Here is a 24549-nt window from a genome sequence, read left to right as displayed (position 1 = left end):
GCCTGGCATGTCATTGTATATTAATTATTAAGTACATCTCAAACTGAATCATCTTTTTACACTGCAGTAGTACAGAAGATGATAAAGACAAAAAGGGTATTTAAATGAGTAAATGTATATCTACAGTTGATGGTGGAAGTTTACAAAGCTGTGAATGCATTTGCAATATTGAATAGTTACTTTTAATGAACGGGGGAGTATATAGTTAGGCATATTGCTAGATAGATAGCTAAATAAAAAAAACTTATATATAAATATCCATTTATGGAGGATGAAAGTATGAATGACATATTAGATGCTTAGACAGATCCTACAATTTTTCATCCATTCTTTCATCTTTTAATCTGTCTGACCATCTGTCCGTCTGTCCATATATTCCTCTAACTATACATTTAGTGTGTAATCTATCCTAATGTCTTTTAAAATGTATCTTCTCCTTCCATCCTGCTAACCTACAGTCCTGCACCAACACAAGTTTAAAATCAGTCACTAAAAACCTCAGGGCCACGTATTGTCTAGTAATGTCTGCATGTGCATTATAGTAAATTTAATATTCATTGTCAGCATTTACCATGATTTTCTCTGAGGGGTGGGTTTTGCAAATACTCGTTTATACTCCCCCACATTTATCATAAAATATTGGGTATCCCTGTTGAATTTCCCTAATAATTAAATGACATTTTAGAGGAAATAATACATATATATATATATATATATATATATATATATATATATATATATATATATATATATATTTTTTTTTTTTTTTTTTTTTTTGTACAATAGCTTATTTGTGGTCACACACTTTAACTTAATTCTGTTGAGATATCTTTTTTAGCTGGTGCAAGGTGATTGGTTCAGCTGCCTGCCAGTCAAAAGCCTAAGTAGTGGGCGGGGCTAGGAGTTTCGTTGGACGCAGCAGATTGAACTCTGCAGCACAGCAGCTAGACCCCTGCTCAAAACATGTCTAAACAGTGGTTAATGTGCCTGTGTTGCACTTTAAAGCATCTTTAATGAGGTAAATTGTGTTTCTTTGCGCGCGCACACACACACACACACATATATATATGTATATATATTTGCCAATGTAATAAAACATTAGGCTCTGCTGTTGGAAGCTTGTTAGCCAAAATGACGTGTATTCGTTTTTTTACCGTTTGTAACCATGCTAACGCTCGCTAGCTTAGCAGGGCTAAAGTATGATGGGTAGCTGCTTGTGTGTTGAAATGTGGTTAAAGTTTGCTAAACTTAGCTTCATTGTATAAATAAAGAAATACAGGAGACGGACAGTGTTTCTGGAGAGCTCAGTAAGCTGCACAGACTCAGGGAGCTGTGTCTGACTCTAAAATACTAAATTAAGTCACTTTTGTAAGTAAAATTAGGTGTTTAACAAACTTGTTAAATATACACCAGAATGCAGAAATTTTTATTTAATTAATTAGCTAAAAATATTTGGCGGAGGACCCTCAGGCTTAGCTGCCACCCCTGTTAACTGAAAGCCATTTCAGATTTGCCAAGTCATCTAAGCTAGAGATGCTAGTTTGAAGAATCTAAAATATAAATTAGATTCTGTTTTTTTTTTTGCTAAATATTTCCATATGTTTTTCTTCATAGTTTGGATTAATTTAGTATTAATCTACAATGCACAATAATTTCAAATAATGAAGCAAAACTGAATTTGAGGTGTGTGCAAACTTTTGACTGGTACTGTATATAATAACAAAAAACAGTATTTAACAAAAATCTCTTACCATCCATTCATCTTTCCACACTGGAAGTAAGGCAGCATTTTTTCAGAATTAGTGATTGATAGTGTATATGATACTGGTATAATAACTTGTCTTGTTTCATGTTTTGGCATTATTTTTGCAGCGGTCTCTAGTATGAGTGAATGCCCTGTAAGCTGGTTTTATAAAGAAAGTGCTCCTGTTTTAGGCTGTTTGTCACGCGGGCCAGACACATGACAGACAAATGCAGACACAAATCACTTTCTATTTCAAAGTTGTTTTGCAAGAAAGGGGTAGTGAGGGACAGGCAAGGTCGATAACAAAAGGTCAGCGCAAACAAACAACATACCAAAGAATGGTCAGTCATTTCAGGGTCATACACAGAAAATCCAAAAATTAGATAACAGGCTAAGGCGAAGTAGATATAAACAAAAATGTATGAGAGCCAGGTTAGCAGCTGGAAGGTCATAGCGATCTGTGGTGTTTGAGAGTTTTGGTGAGAGTGCATGCTGGGAATTGGAGTATAGAGTGACAAATTCAGAGTCTGGAGCAGGCAGGCTGACAGTATCAGGACATGCACTGTATTAGTTTGGTGGGGGAGTGGGCAGGGAAGAATGACAGGATTTCAGCTCTTACAACATGTCAGGATCAGGGACTGCTCCTCTGACACAGTGATCAGCAGCACAGGAGCACCACAGGGGACTGTTCTCTCTCCAGTCCTGTTCACACTGTACACATCAGACTTCAAATACCACTCGGAGTCATGCCACATGCAGAAGTTCTCTGACGACACTGCAATCGTGGGGTGTGTGCGTAATGATGATGAGAGGGAGTACAGAAGCCTGGTTGAGGAATTTGTGGTTTGGTGCAAAACGAACCATCTACAGCTGAACATCTCCAAAACCAAGGAGATGTGCATAGACTTCAGAAGGTCCAGGCCCTCTGCTCAGCAGCCAATCTCCATCGAGGGGGTCAATGTGGAAGTGGTCAAGTCCTACAGATACCTTGGTGTGCACCTGGACGATAGGCTGGACTGGTCAGTGAACACTGACTCCCTTTACAGGAAGGCCCAGAGCAGACTGTACTTCCTCAGAAGGCTTGGGTCCTTTAACATCTGCCAGAAACTCCTGCTGATGTTCTACCAGTCTGTGGTAGCCAGCGTCCTCTTTTACGCTGTAGTGTGCTGGGGAGGCAGCATCAGCAAGAGGGACGCTGGACGACTGAACAGGCTGGTGAGAAAAGCTGGTTCTGTGTTGGGACTAGAGCTGGAGTCCTTAACACCACTGGCAGAGAGGAGAGCCCTCAGCAAGCTGCTGAACATCATGGACAATGTTCACCACCCTCTGCACACCACCATCACCAGGCAGAGGAGCTCATTCAGCGGCAGACTGCTGTCCCAGTCCTGCTCCACAGACAGACTTCGAAAGTCTTTTGTCCCTCAGGCCATAAGACTTTTCAACTCATCTCAGCACAGCAAACTGAAGACTCTGTGACACCTTTTCTTTCCAGCAATTCTGGCCACACCATGGACATACCCCCATCTATGGTCACACTATCATGCTGATGCCCATAACACTATTTTTATAGTTCTACCCTTTTTTGCACTAGTAGTTCATTCACTAGTTCATTCATCTACTGTTTACGTATCATTTGCACTGCTAAATTTAAATTATTATATAACTGTGTTTGCACTTTCTGTATGGCGGACATCAGTTATCCTTATCCTTACTTTATGCACATCAACTGGTGTTTGCTGTCTATTGTGTTCTGCACTACCTCCATTTTACATCACACACACACACTAAAGACTGTACTTTTATAATTTCATTTTATTTTTTATTTTTTATTTTGTTGTATTTATATGTATCATTTATATATTTTTTTATCTTTTTGTAACTTTGTGTACTATACACACCTGCTGCTGGATGTCAAGAATTTCCCCTCGGGGATCAATAAAGTATCTATCTATCTATCTGAATATTAATGACATGCCTATTGTATTTTTAAAAGATAAATCAAAATACCACCTTTAAAAAACAAACTTTACAACTTTTGTGTGTATTTGGAATGTCTGCTACCTATAAAACTGTTTAATATACGACTACTCAGTCAGTTCAGTCTGAAAGTTCAGGATTTAATAGTGTTCAGATTTGCCTCCTTTTTCTATATCACATCAAATCTCTGTACTGTTATACTGATCCTCTATTTCAAAACATTCAACCACTGGACACATCTGAGAGGACCTCAGATTTGTGTACTTTGGATATGTAGAAGTGGCCAAAAAAATGTTCCAAGGTAACATCTGTATGGAAAAGCACCCTTTGGTTTGGTTGCCCTGATTTGGATTGTTGGTTGGACCCTTGTTGTCTGATCTCAGTTTTATTCCTGTATATACCATGTTTGTCTTGTTATCCTTAAAGATTATTCCTCTGTTTAATATGCAGCTTCGCGCTTCTTTCTTAAACCTTTCACAACCTTTTATATCTGTGAGCATCTGGTTAGTTCTTCACACATCACCCTTTATGACTGTCCTACAGAGGAGATTGAGAGGTCTGCAGTGCCATGTTGCAGTTAGAACCAGATTACTCGGCTAAAGGTTTAGCTAGCTTGATTGGAAAACCCAGACAAGATTTAATAGATTGTAATCACGTGCTATCCTACTCGTCAGACTGGTATAGGTTTAGCTTTAGAACTGAACCTTTTCCACGGTGCTCCGCTGACTTGCTGCCCCTGTTGTATTAGTTACCCAGGCTGTCATCACATTTCATGGGGAAAGGAGAAAGCGTATGGGCAACCTGGGCTACAGTTCAGAGACCGTGGAGATGGACTCCTTAAATGACCCTTCCTGGTTCTGTGGAATGAAAGTTAGTGTTAATAAACAAATAAATCATATATTTCATTTATGCAGAGTTATCTTGTAAAATCACATGACATACTTCAATATACAGTGTATTCTTGTCCTTTTAAATTGATTTTCCATAGACATTTTTAAAGGAAATATTGTAAAATACTGTATTTTTTTTACAGTGTGTTCTGTGCATGTCAGTGTTATCTGTGTCAATGTAGGACACCTGTGAGTTAACGTATAAGAAGAACAGTGAAGGTGAACTACTGTGTGATTGATATGAAATCTGATTTGACCTGTGATTAAACCTCAGTGACAGTTTTTTTTTTAGAGTATGCAGTGTCCTCTAAAATGCTATTAAATGATTGTGTAGTCTTGTGAATGATTTGAAGAGATGTAGTGTGCAATAAACAGAAATGTAATAGAGGTACTCAGTGTTCATAAATCATGTCTTCCCTGCACTTTTAGAGCAGTGGTTCTTCCCCTCTCCATCTTGATGAATTGATTTGGTACAAATGCCATATTTAGCCTTCTCCTCTCGAGAGGCTATTTTTAGAGTTTTCCGCAATTAACAGGGCAGCGTCAGATTTCCCTTTTTAGAGAGGGAAGCAAATGTCCCTAAAGCAGTGATCCTATCACTGAAATTCAATCTTCAGTGTCAGGGACCACAGGGAAATATATTGCCAGACAAGGCTCTCGTTCTCAATGCCTTTGACCTTGGGTAAAAGACGACTGTGAAAAACACGGTCTGAAGAGAAAGCTGATGGCAGGGACTGTCCAATCAGCACCGTGCGACATATCACTTTTCTGTCTTTGACCTTTTAAGACCTTCTGTGTGGTCTGCCATGAAGTGCTTGGTTTTAAAACAGTCCTTACTTTCGCGACTACTGTTGTTAAAGTGTAACTGAAATTGCTAGTGTAGTATTGCAGTGCTATTTGTAAGGAAATACATGAATAAAAATATAGACTGATATGAGCTCTAATTATTAAGCAACATACAAATAAGTACCATATTTTTCACATTAAAGGCACACTTAATATCCATAAATTTTCCCAAAAATTGTCAGTGCTCCTTATGTAGGAATTTTACCTGTCAGGTTGTAAGGAGCAGTAAAGCCACTACGCTGAAGTACAGCATTTAGTTCTATAGTTTAGTTCTCCAGCACCGAGAGCCGAAACTGGAGCAGTATTAGCATTAGCTGCTAACCGCGCTAAGCAATAGATCTTTTGCGATTCAGAGGTGAGTATTATTGGCTTGTAGCCTGCTCCTAACCCCGATTAGTCATTGCTGGAGCAGCATTAGCATTACCCACTAATCGGGTAAGTACTAATTAGCTCTTTTGTAGTTCACAGGTGAGTATATCAGACTTTAGCCTTCCCGTTTACCGTATTAAAACAAGCTTTGTGGAACATTAGGTTAGTGTAGATAAATGGAAGCACTTTACTCACTCAAATGTACACTTTTCAGGAAAATAAACATTTATTCATAGTGCGCCTTTAATATAGTGCACCTTATGGTGCAAAAAAAAGTAGTGTGCAGCACATGTATAATGCATATTTAAGGCTACATACCAGTTGTAGAGGTTCCTAATGGTGTCCTGCAATATATTGTTCCCATGCAGCTTGAATGTTCCTGCATTTGCAGTCAGGGATAGGTCTGGTGATGCAGATGACCGTAGATGTTGTAGAATCAGTCTCAAGGCAAGTTCATGAGACAGCAGCAGTATGTGGACCAGCATTGTCCTGTTGGAATAGTGCACTAGAGTGTACATTCAGAAAACTCAATGGGATGGATTTTTACAGGACACCATTAGGAACCTCTACAAATTCATGAGATGTCTGGAAGTTGCATTACACATGTGTTACAAACTACTTCTGTATGTGTAGCTCAATATATTTTGTCCATATCAATGTAAATATTTAATCATTTATTGTTCCTGTTAACATTTATATTCATTGCATTGCTGTGTTCATTGCTATCTGACACTCCCTTTGGATGCAACAATTCTTTATGATAAATGTGTACATATAAATCAGTGTGTGAACTCTCAGTAAAACTTATGTCACATTGAATCCTGCTGGCAGAAAAGAAATGGCTGGCTGTCTTAAATCTGGCCCAGTCTGAACTGAAGAAACCCTCTTAGGTCACAGCAAGGATAGTGACATTCCTGACACTTCAAAGGATATGGCTGAATGTGAGTGAGCCTGCCCTCCAGTAGCTATCACCTCTGTTGACAGTGATCTGTCTCTTTGGCTCTGGGCAAGCGCTTCAGCAAAGTGCTGAATGTTTAGCTGAATGGAACAAACGCTGCGATGCCGTGTCACCTTATACATTGCAGACGGAAACTAGAGCTTATCATGGGAGAAGTGAGCCTTCACCTCTGCACCCCTCGTTTATCTAAGTAGCACCTTAGCTCTTTGATATCAGCTCTGTATGGGGCATATGAGGAGAAAGTAGCCACTGCACCCCTTCATACCTGCGTCCTCTTATGGTCTGGGTGGCCTTAGAACAGATGGTTTTCAAACTAGTCCTCAAACTAGTCCCCCGATAGCTGCATATAGGCATGTGCACTGTCTGGGGTGACCTGAGGTCAGGTTTAAGAAGAAGTAGAATATTAAGAGTCTGTATCCACATAAATTAGACATATTTGTGGAAAAAGGCTGTAGAGAAATATGATATTAGTTTTTCCACTGTAACCTACGTTTCCTTTTTGCTTACAACTAGGCCTGTCACGATAACAATTTTTAGCAAACGATATGTTGTCCCAGTAACTATTGCGATAAACAATATTGTTGCCATTTTGAGACCATTAAATGGCACTAATATAATGATAACATAATATCATAACAAATGAATTACACCCTTTTAAAGACAATAAACTTTCCATTCCTGTTCATGTGCCTAATTTTGGAACCTGAAAAGTTCCCAGCTTGAACCAAAGTTGGTTATAGTCAAATATAATTGGACCGTGGGTCCGCCTGACACCATGACCTGCAGCCCCGGTCTGTCCCAGCTGGCCCGCATTGGACTAGCATAAAGACTTTGCCTCAGCATTCACTCGAGAGATACGCTGACAGTGAGAGGAAGGCTAAGGCAACACAACCCTAAGAGACACTAAAGTTAAGCAACTAGAGCCACACTGGACCATTACTATGTTTCTTTAAGTTTGTTTTGGGTGTTGATGACAAAACTTGTCAGATGTATAAAGGATTGCAGATTAGGTCTGATTGGACATTGGGTCTTCCCAAAAGAGTACATACAAATGCTTTACTGCTGCCCTATAAAAAGCCTCTCAGAAGCTTTGTGTTAGTGTAGCTCTTGGTGAGAGATTGGTGCCTCTGTCAATTGGAGAAAATGTCTTTGAGGATGTTTTAGAAGAGATACAAGATACAAGATTTTTATTGTCACGTCACAGAGTACAGGTGAACATGTGAATCTGCTCCCACATTTTTCACTCACATGTACACCTGTACTCTGTGACATGACAATAAAAATCTTGTATTTTGTATCTCTTCTAAAACATCCTCAAAGACATTTTCTCCAGTAGACAGACTTTTTTTACTAACTCCATTGGTTTGTGGCAATGTTTCTCTACTTTATTACTTTTGAAAGACAAACACATAAAGAAGTAGTTTTACATAACATTGAAAAATGAAATTGCAATTTTGTTTTAGTTTTACTTTTTGCTGGGGGTGGTTGCAAATATGTGAGATGAACCATTTTCATATTATATATTAAGGCAAGCAGAAGAAGTTTCATACTGAAAAAAAATCTTTAAACTATTTTTCCTAGATCTTCAAACTTTAAAACGGGTCAAATTGACCCGGAACATAACAGGAGGGTTGTATAATCACTGTCTGTACTTTATGCAATTAATGCAGTTTGATTTTGCTGTTATTCACAATGTTATTGAAGCTTGTTTGATGTGTTTATCATAAAAAAAAACTTATTGCAGTAACAAAAAATATGATACAGCCTTACTGTATATGTTCTGTATATGTAAATCAGTTCTTTCACAACCTGCATTGCTCTCAGCTATACTTTTTTACCGTTGCTCATTCTTTCTCTCTCTGTCTCTCTCTCTCTCTCTCTCTCTCTGTCTCTCTCTCTTTCTTTCACTCACTCACACACACACACACACACAAAGCTGATGATCTGCATAGTCAGGGCAGAAGGAAGAGCCACTGAGCTACCTCAAGCCTGAGCACTGGAAATATACTAAGCTCTCTCTTTCTCTCTCTTTCCCTGCCTCTCTCTCTCTCTCTATCACTCTCTCTTTCCCTCCCTCCCCCTCTCTTTCTCCACATCTCTGTCCTCTCTCACTATCTCTCTGATCATCTAGGTGTCCACAGTGTGAGCCAAGCTGGGGTGGGCAGGCTGTGATTCAGCGCGGGACAGTGGTGAGTGTTCAACTGCAGTTAGCGCTTTTTAATCTCTGCTGTTATATCGAGGGGATATACTGGATGTGTGTGTGTGTGTGTGTGTGTGTGTGTGTGTAAATATATGCAATGCAGTAAAGCACCTCTACACATTTCCATCTGCATAATATTTCCAGCACTAGAGACATATGTTAAAACCATCCAGTGCTTCAGGGAATAATCATAGCCCCTCCTGAACAGATGCCATCTGCTATTTTATACATCCCACAACAAGCTGCCTCAACCCCAGTGTACATTCAGTATGGCATGTAGTTTTCTTACATGCATCAGTTGCAGATACACAGATCTAGGTATTCTGCTTAGAAGTTATAAGTTTTGTATATGGTTTCATGTGAGTAGCATATGCTGAGGCTGTGGCTGTGTTCTGTTTGTTGTACTTTAGTGATAGTTCTTTACTGGCAAAGCTTTAACTTTAGTGACATTGCATTTTAAGTGAAATGTATACTTCTGGTGGAGTTCTATCTTTAGTGACAGTGCCTCCTTTGTGAAACTCTGGCATTAGTGAGAGTGCAATTCTGGCGAAGCTTTAACTTTAGAGACAGTGCTTTTGACAGCAATCTTTTGTTGAAACCAGCCTTCGAAAGAGTGGTGAACCCAGCTTCTGTGACAGTGTTTGGTAAAAAGCATTCCACTTCTGGTAAGGGTTTAGTTCATTTCAGTTTAAAATTTGGAATTTTTAGCAAACGTGAGTTTTTGGTGAAACTTGACCAGAGCAAACTGGCTTTGAAAAATGTTATTCTTCTTGTCACTCTTTCATAAAGGCCAGATTTGTAGAGCACATGACTAATATTTGTCCTGTGGACAGATTGCCCCACCTAAGCTGTAGATCTCTGTAGCTCCTCCAGAGTGACCATGGGTTTATAATCTGGGTTTAGAACAGTTGCCAAGCCAGGTTTGTGGTCCTGCATTAGTAGTAACCACCAAAGTCAAGCAATTCTTAAAATGATGCTATGGTCCAGGCTTTAAGAGAATATTTAGCTTTAAGAAAATATTTTTAGAACTAATTTTATGTTGACCAACAAGCCAAGAGCAAGGCATGTAATAGTAATGTGATGTGAGTAATGTGAGCTCATAAAGGAACCAATCCAGACTAACTAACTAACTAACTTCTAAGCAACTAAAGGCATTTTTTTACACTGTCTAATGTTAATGTCCATTAGTCATTTACACTTCAGCTTTAGGACAAATGCATTTCTTGTGAAATTTTAGTTTAAAGCTCACCTTCCGCGAAAATCCGATTTTTCTTGTTTTTTGTGGAATACAGTAGGTCTCTCCGAGTTGAATGTGTACACCTGCACATTAAACTGTTTTGCAGCCCCCATTGTCTGCAGGAGCTAAGCAAAGAAATCCCCCCTCCCCCCCTCCGAAAAACGGGTGAATTTTGAATTATCTTTCTGCCTACGTAGGCAGAAACTCACAGACCAGCCCACCTTGGCTCGAGAAACTCCCAGAGGCGGAGCTGAAGCGACGCAACATCACCGCTCATCAGTTAGGAGGTGGGAGGCAGTGAGCGGCAGAGCGGTGGAGGGGCGTCGCAGTGCTCCTAGCCAATCAGAGGAGAGATATTTGCATGCTGTTTGCATGTATGAATATTCATGAGCAAAGCTGGAATCCGGTCATTTTGGACACACCCCTAAAACAGTCCATTAAAAAAGAGCTATACAGAGACACCTGAGCACTTTTTTTTACAAAAACGGCTCACATGTCATTCATTCATACTAGAGACCACAACTAGACATTTTAAAATGAAAGAAAAAACGACGGAAGGTGACCTTTAAGTGACAATATGTTTTTTTGTTACAATTCAGGGTTATTTTTGGTGAAATCTCAGCTACAGTAAAAGTGAATTTCAGCACTACTGATATTGCATTATCTAGGTGGAACTTAAGCTCTAGTAATAACGCAATTTTGGTGGAAATTTAGTTTCTCTTTTCAGCTTGTCAAACTTTGGTTTTAGTGGAAGTGGATTTTTGGAAGAACCTTGAGAAAAAGAAATCAACATTTTTGACATTTTGGTGTAAAAAAAAAAAAATCCTAAATTTCCTTCGGGATAAATAAAGTATCTATCTATCTATCTATCTATCTATCTATCTATCTATCTATCTATCTATCTATCTATCTATCTATCTATCTATCTAAAAGAGGGTGAGAGTCTATTTGTGTCTTGTGCAAACACAGCTCCAGTGACAGTGCATATTTGGCACACATTTAACTTTTGTGATTTAACTTTTTAGTGCGTTTCTGCTACAATCCAACTTTAGTCAGAGCATTTTTTTATTAAGTGGAACTTCAGCTACTTTAGTGAGAGCTTCATCTGTCATGACAGTGCATTTCTGGCAGACCTTTTGCTTCAGTGTGAATACATTTTCACTTCTACTTCTCTCAGGAACATAAGGTCAGGGACAAGCTGAAAGTTTGATGAAGCTTGTGGCAGAACACTAGAGACACCTTTGCTCCATTGATGTGTAAGCAAGATGGATTGGTCTTTTCCATTCATTTTGCACCTGATCACGTTTCGTGTGAGAACTTCTAATCAGAAATTGCATTATAGAAATGTATTATATATTTGGTACCACAGCATGCTTGTTGTTTTTTTTCCTTTGATCAATAAAAAACGCTCTAAAATGACTTGCAATAAAATATTTTCACATTCACTTTCTCTGAAAGTTAAGAAAGTTTATTCATTCTCCTGTAAAGTTGCTATTTTGGAGAAAAGGTTAGAACATCAGAATGACGATGTGCAGGATATAAGATTTTTGATAAAACAAACAAAAGCTAAACTTGAGTTGTTTACTCAGTCTGTTTGTTTGTTCTGTCTGATTGCTGCATATAATAAAAAACAGAAAATATTGGCATTACGTAATGGAAAAAGACTGGAAACAAAAACACAGTAAACCCCTATTGAATTCTGTCCTGCTTGCGTGCTTCAGACCCTCACTGTCTTGTGCAGCTGCTCTGGAGGGCTTGAAGGAGGTTACAGCACACCGTCTCCCGCTTGGTCCAGTTCCAACTTAAAACACGGCACATGAAGGGTACAGGGAGGGAGAGTCGGCACTGACGAGGCAGAAACTTGCCCAGACTTCTGATGAGCCATCAGTGAGGCTCCACTGCAGCAGGGACTGTAGAGTTAGCCTGGCTCATCTCTTTCTCTCTTTCTTTCTCTCTCTCTCTCTCTCTCTCTCTCTCAGCTCACTGGATCTAAGCGTATTCTAGCTTTTATTTCAGCAATGTGGCTCAATCTAAGACCCTCAATCATAAACTATCTGTTACCTACCTTAAGTCTGTCTCATCTAGTCTCCTAGTCACCTAAAGTCAAGTCAAGTCAAGTAGTTTTATTGTCAATACTGCATATGTACAGGACATACAGAGAATTGAAATTACGTCACTCTCCGTCCCAATTTTACAGCAAGTACAGGTAATAGATATAATAAAGGAGAATGGCAGACACTATGTGTACAATACAGCAGGGACACAAATAGACATACATGAGACAAAAACAAGGTGCAGTGGTGTGGGGGAGGAATAGATATATAAATATAAGTAAATAAGTAAAAATAGATATATAATTATAATATAAAAGAGTGGGAGACACTATGTTCAATACAGCAAGACACAATAAACATACGTAAGACAATAGTGCAATATTGATGGTGATTGAGATGGAATGACAGTAAAAATAGTAAATAACAGTAGTGCAAATACGGTGTATGGTATATAGCTTAAGGCTGGTAAAGTGAATGGGTCCTTAAAGTTCACAGTTTAATTAAGTGGAATTAAAGTGTGTATGACAGTGCAAGTATATCAGTAGTGCAGGTGTTGTGTAGTGCAAGTCCGTTTGGAAGGGACCAGTACTTTGTGCATTGTAGTGCAGAGTTTCAGTACTTTATTAGTGGGGGGGTCAGGATGCTGATTGAGTGTGTGCTGGGGGCAGGATTGGGATGGGGGGTAGAGCAGGAAGAGAGTTCAGCATCCTCACAGCCTGATGGATGGGGCTGTGAAGCTTTGCTTCATTAAAATTTGTTTAAACTGGAGTGCGGGAAGATAGCTGTGATGCCATTGGTAAGACTGTGTGTTGATGTTAAAGCTTAGGTGATAGACTAGTTTTGTCTGTATGTGTGTGAAATAATTCGCTTTACAAAATGATGGATATTCATGACTTCCGCTCTAGACTCTAGTCTTTTGCAACCTCTAGAATTGCTCTGGATTTAGCTTTGTCCATCATTCCCTCAACTCTGACCAGCTTTCCTGTCTGTGCGAAAGAAAAGCATTACCACAGCATGATGCTGCCACCACCATGTTTCACAGTGGGGATGGTGTGTTCAGGGCGATGTGCAGTGTTAGTATTCTGCCACACATAACAATTATAATTTGCCTTTAGACCAGAAGGTTAAACTTTGACCAGAGCACCTTCTTCCAATGGGAAAACTGCAAACAGGATTTCTTATGGCTTGCTTTCAAAAATGTCTGTCTTATTGCCACTCATCCATAAACGCCAGGTTTGTTGAGTACACAGCTAATATTTGTCCTGTGGACAGATTCTCACATCTGAGCTGTGGAGCTCTGAAGCTCCTCCACAGTGACCATGGGCCTCTTGGCTGTTTCTAACTGCCTAATTTGTGCTCTCCTTGCCTGTACTGTCAGTGAAGGTGGAAGGCCATGTCTTGTCTATGAGATGTTCATAGCTTTCGATATTTTTATTATAATGTGCTTTTACACTTTTCCACATTTTTATCCCTGGTGTTCCTTGTTTTTTTTTAATTTACATTTACATTTACATTTATGGTATTTAGCAGACGCCCTTATCCAGAGCGACTTACAACAGTGCTTCAAAGTTACTTAAGATATCCAAAGCTAGTTTGTAGACTAGGATCAAGAGATACATAGAGCTTAATCATGTTAAGAACCCTAGGAACCTTTTTTTTTTTTTTTTTTTTTAATTATTATTAGTTTAGGAACTCTTTGAAAAGATGTGTCTTCAGTCGACGTTTGAAGACCGTGAGTGACTCTGCTGTTCTGACATCCAGTGGAAGTTCATTCCACCACCTTGGTGGTGGAATGATGCTATTTAATCACTATTGTTCTCTAACTAACCCCTGAGGCACAGAACAGCTGTAGTTATAGTGAGAATAAATTATACACAGGTTAACTTTGATCACTTTGATCAAACTGGAATGCATGGAGAGTGCATGGTAAAAAGTGGGTTCAAATATTTTTTTTTCTCATTTAATAATTGTATTACTTATTAGTGTTTTTCCATGAGTAGCTATTAAACAGTGAAATAACATACATATAACACAAAATTAAAAAAGGATAATTTGTGTAAATTGAAACATTTACCAATCAAGTCAACCAGTTAATGTCCCAGATAACATGCCGATTTTGGGCCTATATAGGTAGATCAACTGGGAACTATAAAGTTTAAGTTGGCCCCACATATGAAAGTTAATAATGGGCTCTATCAGAATCAGTAACGGGACAAACGGGAGTTAAACAAGTTTTTACACTGTACATAGGGCGTATACACGTATACAAGCCCACTCAAAGCCCAAGCCCTCTTCAAACCCTCCTAGCCCATGTTGGCTAGGACTTACCTTAGGGTCCAAGCATTGAGCGTCATTATAGAACCAGAAGAACACAACATATTGGCAAAGCTGGGTCTCTAACAGATGTGGGCCCTGAAAAGGAGACTATTGCAGGGTCTATAAGGAAAAGGAATGTTTAAACTGTTCAAACAAAGATGTTTGTGTTTTTTTCTTTTCAAACCCCCAGAAAGGTCTGCAAGCTGTCATTCCCAGAACTGGATGATCAGTCCCACAGTTAATGACTCACTGACTTAGTCAGCAGACATCTTTCCTGTGCAGACATTTCTGATCCGTTTCACAGGATTTATTTTTCTTAGAAGATGTCTACCGCAGTCTTTGATATGTCACTAGAGACTCTTAATTAGACTAATTAAGTATTAAGGAGAACATCCAACAGTAACCGCAGACTGATGTTTAAATCTGTAAACTAAAACATAGAGATAATGAAGGGATGGGCTGTATTATATATCGTTTTAGCATTGTCATCGCGATGTGCGCAATAGTCACATTGCAGGCAATTAAATTAAACACGTCACGTTGCAATGTTTTGATTCTTGACACAAGAAGTAGATACACAGCGTTGTCTCTGTGTCTGTGTAAGTGACATGCTGCTGCTGCCTGAGAAGCACGAGAGGGAGCGTAAACCTGAGGTAACCGCATGACCTCCATCCACACGGTTGGGCACGTGCAAGTCCAGCACAGTTTAGCACAGATATTTCCAGTTACAGCTGAATTCACGCTTTAAATCCCTTATTTACCTTTTAAAAAAACATTTAAATGCCTGATTAAAGGGCAGATTACTGTTGTTTTACTGCACATGTGTCAAACACAAGGCCCGCGGGCCAAATGTGGCCCGCCACGTCCTTTTATGTGGCCCGCGAGAGCTTGTAAGATCTTAGTGTCTATAATAAATAGGTCAGAAGCGTTCTTTGACCAAAAAATACATTTCCCACAATGCTTGTCGATTGTATTACCCGCGAAGTTACGGCTTACTGCCACTACACAGCAGTGTAGTCATTGATGTGGAAACCCTGCCGGAGGGAAGGTGTAACTTCGCGGGTGTAATTGAGACATATAAATGTTTATCCCATAATGTCCAGAAAAAGAGAAGTTGATGCAGACGGACGGCTGTGCTTCAAGGCGAAAGACCGGTAACTTATGCATTTTGTGTTACGAAGAGTGTTTCTGACCAAAATAAACGCTTTTAAGGAGAGATATAAGTTGTGTGTAAATATTTATGACAATAGCTGACAAAATCTGTTTTAATGACGTTAATAAACATCACTGTGACAGCGCTAGTCGCAGTTTCACCGCAGTAAAGGACGAGGACGTGAATCACTTATCTAACCAGCCTTTACTGATTTCTGCTCCAATAACCCTTTCAATAACCTCCAATAGCCTTTAATAGTCTTCCGTAGTCTTCAACAGTCTAACCCTGCAGCCGTGGTGTGTCCACTAAACTCCGTAGTTATAAACATCCTGAGGTTAGCAGCGCGCTAACTGACCTGTTTATAATGTAATCCCAGCAGTGACTCCGTGACGCTGCTCTAAACTGCTGCTGTTAGCTGCTTGGGCTGAAAGATGAGCTGTATTATCCGGTTAGTGGGGTTAAAATCTTTATTTCCTACACAGAAGAACTTAAAATTTTTAAAAACGCTCCAGACTGGCTCAGCTGAGCCCTGTAGTCTGTGGCTGGGCTGTAACTCTGACTGCAGGCTTGTGATGCTGCTGCTGCTGCTGCTCCGACTAGTGGTTGGATGAGGAACTGCTAAATCTGAGGAAATGCTAAATCTGTCACAGCTCACATTTTTTGATTTTATATTTATTAAGCCTTATTTCAGCATCAAACGTTTTGATCAAAGTTAATATAACTTGTATTTGATGTAATTTCTATTCACTTGAATAGTTGGGTTCTTGATTGATGGAGTTTTTGGATTTCATAACATGACAAATTAAAAGGATTTATGTTAAAAGAGCAACAAGCAAACATTTTTCCATGCAACTGTAATATTTGATTGAATAAATAATATATTGAGAGTTATTTAACATTAAGGAGTAATTACATTCATTTTATATTACATCTGGTTACATTTTATTACATTTATACGTTACATCTGGCCCTCAGAGGACAGCCAATATGCCAATGTGGCCCTCGGCCAAAATGAGTTTGACACCCCTGTTTTACTGTTTTCCTCGGATTTTGAGTGCTCAGCACTGACTCAGCTCTTGATCGGTATGGACTCGGGGCTGGTGATGACATGGGCCCTGCATTGATTAATATCACGATATATATTGTCGAAAAAAGAACTTTAGCAATGTACATTTTTTCCAAACTTTTGCAGCCATATAAAAGGCCTAATCTGGATATTTTTAGGACTAATCTAATGTATACCCTTTACCTGTTTCCCCAAGAGGTGGTTCATTAGACAAAACATTTTGGTATCAGCAGCTGGAGTGCGAGAGAGCACATTTGTCCATGCATTCTCTTCTTGTCTTCACTTCTATTGTGGACTGCAAAGACACAGTCAGACAAATTGTGTACACATGAAGGTAATTCAAGACCATTATTACCCTTCTCAGGAGCAGTTGACCATGCAGTAGCAGTTGATCAAGGCATGTAATAGCATGTGAGGTCATAAAGGAACCAGTAAGTAAAATTAAATTAAATTCTAAGCAACTAAAGTCCTGTTTTACATTGGCTAATGTTAACATTCATGAATCCACAATCAGAAGAGCACAGAGCAACAATGGTGTGCGTGGTGGTGCTGCAAGGAGAAAGGCACTGTTATGTTTGAAGAAAGGCAAACACTGCATTTCAGCATTAAAATATAATCCATGTATGAGCATGTTGATTAGATGATGATAGTATTATTTTTGGGCCTATTTAGCTATTTCTTGATAAGGTCAGTTTGTAATCATTGAGGAAACCTCATAATTCTGAAGGAAAATGTTAGGACAGCTGAATCCCAAGAGTACCTGGGCCACGCAGCAAGATAATGACCCTAAGCACACAGGATCTACCAAAGAATGGTTAAAGAAGAATAAAGTTAAAGTTTTGGAACTAGAGACTTGACCTTAATCCAATAGAAGCAAACTTTCAAACATCACTTATTTGACACTGGGATTTTTTTAATGTAATAATATTTCTGGTTTTAAATGGATATGATCTGACCTGTGTTTGATAGACAGTAATGTTAGACAGTGTGTGTTAAAGCCCTACTCTGCAGCTTTTTGTTCTCTTTGCCATCCACAACAGCATGAGGCAGCAGAAATGTGAGCTGAGTGTTATAAATCAAACTCTCTCTCTCTCTTTTCCTCCCTCTCTCTGTGTTTCTCTCTCAGTACACACACCACACACACTCAGCTAGTGAATTTCTTTCAGTTTAGCTGTTATTGCCTGAGAATGAACTGCAGATTCACACCTACACAGTCAATCAGAGAAGAAGTAACTGCATCACTCTCTCTTGACTCTGTAGACCACTATCACTACTCTACAGGCACCTCAGTAACTATGAGCCTTATATTAAGCTTTTGAGGCTGGATGCATCATAATATCGTAGTTGCATTTCGTTAAAACATACTCAGTAGCTAGTATGAACCTTTGTAACTCTTAAAAATGTATTCCAAGTTAATTTAAAATAATTATATTGGCACATTTATCATGTAAAGGCAGTGCCATATTTACATTAAAATATATAGTGAAAAATGTCCAAAAGAAAAAAAAGAAACACAAGGTTTTTGCATAACTGTGACTATATGCTCCCCTCCAAATTCACGCTTTTACATTTTAACTACAGCACTGATAATTTGTGTTTTTTTTTGTTTTGCAGATTTTTTATAAATACCTGTACTATGCCCACACTTGTATAAGTTGTGGGATGCTATCTTGTGTGTTAGGCTGAACCCTGGCTCATGGAAAGATAATGTAAATTGTTGAATAAATGGGACACCCTATTTCCAAAATTGTGCGGGCATCTAAAGTAGCATACAACATATTCCTGTGTACCATCGACAGTGATAAACATGCATTTCTTGACAAGCAGAGAGAAAGTGAAAGAAGCACATGGTACCGTATTTTACGCACTATAAGACACATCGTATTATATGGCGCACTATCAATGAAGGTCTATTTTTTGGTCTATTTTTATACATAAGGCGCATTGGATTATAAGGCCCATTTTAGGAGACACTATAAGGAACTTCTAACTCAGCAGGTCTCACCACTGGGTGGTGGTGGGGGATAGCTAACTATATTTATAACTTAACTGTATTATAAAACTGTAATAAAATAAAGACAAAGGAGTGCTGGATGTTAATCTACACACATTTCTCTCCTACAAATTTTTTTTTGGGTGAGTAAAATGCTTCCGTTTATTTACAGTAAGCTTAGATTACAGAATTTCTGAAGCACAATGTCTTGAGCATTAGCGGCTAACCACTCCAGCAGTGCTAGCCGGTGTTAGGAGCAGGCTACAGGCCGATAATACTCACATCTGAACGGGGAAATAATGCTAATGTGGCTTTACTGCTCCTTACAAACTGACTGGTAAAATTCATGCGTAAAACGCACTGGATTAAAAGACGCACTGTGGAGTTTTGGGAAAATTAAAGTATTTTAAATGCACCTTTATAGTGCAAAAAATACGGGACACAAAAAATACTTTCACCTTAATGTTTAGCTCTCTGTCATCTTGCATGCACAGTGCTTTATGGGCAGTCAGTCTTGTGGGAGTAGCGTGCATGTGGCTAAGAAAACAAAGAGCAGAGAACAGCACTTATAGAAGTGGTGAATCTTCATTCTCTGTTCAGCAAACTTTTACTCTACTACATATATGCATGGGAAAGATGCATTTGTTGTTTGCTGTCATATTATTGGTTGAAATTTCAGATTTAGCGTTTTAAGTTCATTTCATTAGATATTGCTTTTATCAGTCTGCTAGTATTAGACTCAATGTTGGCTAGACACTGAAGTAAGCAGAACACAACCAAAGAGCATCGCTGTGCTGTGACAAGTCCCGTCACTGAGCTGAAGTGCGCCGGCATGAGCAGCCAGGAAAGATGGAAGTGAGTGGATTTGAAAGCAAGCTGCAGCAAGTAAAGTGCATGCAGACAGACAGCATGATTTGCAGATTCATCCTGTCTACTGTCAGCAGAGATCAGAGAAGAGGGGCTTTACAGGCAGCTGCATTGATTTCGTACCCAACATCATTGCACAGGAAGAGCTGTTGGTTATTTTAGTGTATGTGTGAGTAATTAGTGAGGCATTTACAGTTGGTTTTGCTGCATGAGAGCACAGTATGTTGATTACCACCGCTCAGGGGTGCAGTCGACTAGCAAACATGTAGAGAGGTAGGCTGTTATCTCACTGTCATGGTTGTATCACGGACCAAAGCTTTAACCAGCCTAAGAGCCATATCGCACACTCTCATTGCTATCTTATCTTATCATTAAAACCAAATCAAACCACTCGCTAATAACACAGAGTGATCTGTTAACCTCTGATATCAGGCCATATGTGGAATGGCACTGTATGGAAATGGTCAAATGAATCAGAATGCATTTGCTGTCTCAACCCCCTCTCTTGTTGCCCCGTGGTTGAAAATGTCTCGCTAAAGTACCTAGAGAAAAAAACAACAACTTTTTTTTTGTGCCTGTTAGAGTGCCTCTTCCAATAATTTACAATGATGTGTTTTGTGATAATAACGTCTTAATCAGTGCTCAGCTAGGGGTGGAACGGAAACTTGCTAAATGCGTGTGAAACGTGAATTTATTAAAAATGTCTTGTTTAACTACTTTAGCAGGCTCTAGTAACATTTTGTGTAAAAAGAACGGAACAGAAATCAGAGGTTCATTGATAGTGAGCCTTATAACCTGGTGCGCCTTATGGTGCGAAAAATACGGTACCACCACTTGATTTCGAACTACTGGTTGAATTGGACATTCAGTGTTCTACTGGGTTTTTGTCACAGTCCAGTCCCTCAGACAAGTGCAAAATGTGCCATTAACCAAGATCTGAACCAAAGGACCAAAATTTGGTCTTGTAGTCCATGAAAACTACAGGTTTGTACTGTGAAAGGTACATGGTTCTAATGAGAAAAAAGTTATGTGTAATGTGAACCTGGCATAAGCATTCATTCAGCTGTACTTTTCTCAGTTCCTTAAAGCTCCTCACCTCAGTCTTTTAGATGTAAACAGCACAGCACTGACTCATGATGGGACTGCAGTGCTGGCCTAGCTGCGGGCTGTGTGTCTTACGCTGCAGAGTGGGCTGTGTGGTTTTGATGTGGATGAAGGCCGCTCTGTATTGCAGAGCTCAGCGTCTTCTTGACTCAAGCCAGTAAACCTACAAATTCAGCAGCAAATATACAGGATCAGTGTTATTTCACTAGAAAATACTGCTTACATATCCGGGTATATTATTACAGATATGTAGACCTCTGCTTTCAGTTCAGACACCAAATGTCAATTTTTGATTTACGTTTTTCTCTTAGTCCCTTTTGGGATTCCAACTATGTGTTAGGTCTTTCTGTAAAAACATATAAATATTTAAACTTAAAAGGCATACGTGGTTTGATTTGACACTTATATTAAATTACATATATTTACTTTTACGCAAGTTTATATATTTTTTTTCCAGTAAACATTCCTTTCACAGAGCTAAAATTATGCTGCTTCCCATTTGCTGCTTACCAACCTCAAATTCAGAATCTAAGCTGGCTCTGCTCTATGTGAACAGTAGTAGGGAATAGGGGGGCTAAGCTTTGACTAGGGGGTCAAGGAGCAAGCCTCATAGGAGAATAAAAATAGACCTACACTATAAAACATTTTAAACCTAAAAATATCAACTATTGTAGAAGAATTTCCCAGAGCAGGAAGTTTGCTTTAGGTATAAATACTGTATTATATAATATAACCACTATGCATCCACTATCAAGAAGTTCAGATCAAGCAAAGATACAAGCAAGAAGCATAGTACTACTTAAAACTGAGAAATGTGCTGAAATTACACTTTCCTTCAGGAAAATCCACTCACACAGACTCCTACTTCCTCACATGGGTCAATGGTGTGAGGCCTGTCTGAATGCATTATTATTTGCAGTTAAAAAAAATTTCAAATGTGTAAAATTATATATAGAAATAAAAACTTACTGTTCACAAAACATTAGTTAATTGTCATTTTTATGTTATTAAAAGTGTCAGAATGTGATGTGGTGCGACCCTAAAGAACATTTACAGGTCTACTGAAAGATTGCTCACGTTATTTCACCTGTGCGGGATGGAGGTCATGCTGAGTGCGGCAGTTAAGAGGCTGTTATCACAGCATGCCGGTAAACACTGTCCTCCTGTTCCCTCTGCTAAAAACAGCCCCTATATGTGAGCATTCCTGCTTATTCTGCTTCCTACCCTGCAGTAGCTGGAGCTTTCCTTCCCTGCCAAGGAGAGCAGTTCAGAGTGATGACACTTCAGTTTTTTTTCTTATAGGGCCCTGTGTTTTACTTTTTGACAAATTCCGTTTTATTTTATTTTATTTCATATCAGTCACTTCAGTGCTGAGAGTGACCCTCACCCGAATAGTACCTGCTCTGTGGCGATTCTGTGAGGTCCTGACCATTAAAGAACAGGGTGTTATGATTAATACAGGGTGTTGTGCATACAATCTGATTTGTACTGTACCGCATTTTTCGCACTATACAGCACACTTAAAATCCTTTCATTTTCCCACCTTTTAATCTTGTGCACCGGCGCTGAAGTACAGCATTATACAGAAGTTTCAGTTTAGTTCTCCAGCACTGGGGCTGGAGTAGCATTTTGCATTACCTGCTAACCGCTATTTCACTGTTCAGAGGTGAGTATTATCAGCCTGTAGCCTGCTGCTAACCCCAGCTAGCACTGCTGGGGCAGCATTAGCATTAACCGCACTCGCTATTTTTCCTTTCAGAGGGGAGTATTATCAGCTTGCGGGTTAGCCACTAATGCTAATGCCTTAGTGCTGAAGAAATTTGAGAATCTAAGTTTACTGTAAATAAATTAAAGCACTTCACACCAAAATAATCCGTTTTCAGGAGAGAAATCTGTGTAGATTTACATCCAGCACTCGTTTGACTCTAAAAGAAAGTGCTTTTTTTATCACGTTTTTTTTTACTTAGCTTAGCTTTACTTAACTTAGTTAACTACACCCCCACCACCCAGTGGTAAGACCTGCTGAATCAGAAATTTCTTAAAGTGTCTTTTAAAATGCACCTTATTATCCGGTGCACCCTATGTATAAAAATAGCTGTTTTTATGGTAGACATTTTATGGTAAACATACACAAGTCGACTTTGAAAAAACTCTAAAAAGACTTTTAATAGATTAAAGTCTGACATCATCTCACATCTAAAGACAACTCACAGACTTTTTAGTCACAGACTAGTCTTAGGCTAAGATTTTACAAAGAGTGAAACTCGACTATAGCAGGACTTTTATTTTATTGAGACACTAAAATGTATCTGTGATGGTGAAATCGCTTAAAAATCGTTTGATGTAAGGTTTTTAATTTGGTAAAATCAAATAAACTTCTCATTTTTAAGTGATCTATTTTTTTTTGCTGGGGACTTAAAGGGACAGTGTACACATTACTAAATACTGGCTGTTACGTCACGTTGAGAAGTAGGCTGGAGGTGGAGGGAGGTAGTGAAGTGAGGAACAGTAAACGTTCACACCAAACTATGTCTAAACCTGATTTTTTTTTTTTTAGAAGCAGTATTGATTTACTGAATTTTAAGACATAAAAATAAGCCCAAAATGCGTCAGACCATCCATGTTTTATTAGACTGAATCTTTTAAGTTTCCATAGCCTTAAATAATCCTGAATTGCTTGCTCTACCACACAACTCTCCCACAAACTGGCTGATATTCATTACAAACTGCCTATTTCTTATCCATTCTTTCAACTATGGTTTAAAATATAACATTTATGTACAGATATTTTCAGAGTTCCCTAATGGTGGAACAATCTACCTTCCACTACCAGATCAGGAGAATCTCTCGCTATCTTTAATAAACTCCTGAAGACAGAGCTCTTCAAAGAGCACTTACTCTCCTAACACCTCTAACTAACTACCTTCCACTACCAGATCAGGAGAATCTCTCACTATCTTTAATAAACTCCTGAAGACAGAGCTCTTCAAAGAGCACTTACTCTCCTAACACCTCTAACTAACTACCTTCCACTACCAGATCAGGAGAATCTCTCACTATCTTTAATAAACTCCTGAAGACAGAGCTCTTCAAAGAGCACTTACTCTCATAACCTCATTTGCTTCTTGCCCTTCTTTACTCCTCTATCCCATTATTTCCCTTTGACCTCCTTTAGGCCCTGTCAAAAAATGTCTTTTTACCTTTAACTTCTATTGCATTTTGTACTTTACAATTGTAAGTCGCTTTGGACAAAAGCGTCTGCCTAATGTCATGTAATGTTATCTTCACCTAGTGCTGAGAGCACTAGTCATTATAAAATGCACCAGAGTACCATAAATCTAATCTAATCTGCTAAAGTAAAGAAATGCTTAATACATTTGATTTGATCAGAGTCTTCTTCCCAGCCTCACCGTCTCTACTGACATTGGCCCTTGTGACATTAGATTCCAATCAACAAAAAGTAATTTGCAGAATGACTTTGAGTTTGTCCTGAGCAGCAGTTCAATTATGCTCTGAATGGGAAAGAGGAAGACCTGCTGAGGTGGGTAAACTAATCAGAGCTGGACTGAATGAGAAAGGCAAAGGCATGCAGGAATTCTGTGTGTGTGTGTGTGTGTGTGTGTGTGTGTGTGTGTGTGTGTGTGTGTGTGGGGTCAATGTGACAATGGTGCCATCTGCTGGTCAGAGCTGATGAACATTCTTTTGATGTAGATGTCTAATGTCTGTTATCTCTGTCTTTGATTATTGTTTATTTTCTCATAGACTCAATATTCTA

General features: G+C 39.0%; 1 protein-coding gene across 2 annotated transcripts in view; it reads left to right on the top strand.

Annotated features, from left to right (window-relative positions):
* The first annotated feature begins 937 nt into the window (after positions 1-937).
* Positions 938-24549, top strand: part of kcnab2b (potassium voltage-gated channel subfamily A regulatory beta subunit 2b) — a 111122-nt gene continuing 87510 nt past the window's right edge. The window contains exons 1-2 of one of the 2 annotated variants that reach the window (XM_049462729.1): positions 938-1018; positions 8916-8973. The gene's annotated coding sequence lies outside the window, so the exon portion shown is untranslated. Of the gene's footprint in view, positions 1019-8755; positions 8974-24549 lie in introns of those variants that run through there. The other variant, XM_049462727.1, reaches the window with a different exon arrangement.

This window comes from Astyanax mexicanus, chromosome 13 (genome assembly GCF_023375975.1).
Source record: "Astyanax mexicanus isolate ESR-SI-001 chromosome 13, AstMex3_surface, whole genome shotgun sequence".
Classification (NCBI taxonomy): Eukaryota; Metazoa; Chordata; class Actinopteri; order Characiformes; family Acestrorhamphidae; genus Astyanax; species Astyanax mexicanus.
Note: the sequence above shows the minus strand (reverse complement) of the source record. Positions and strands in the feature narration are given on the sequence as shown.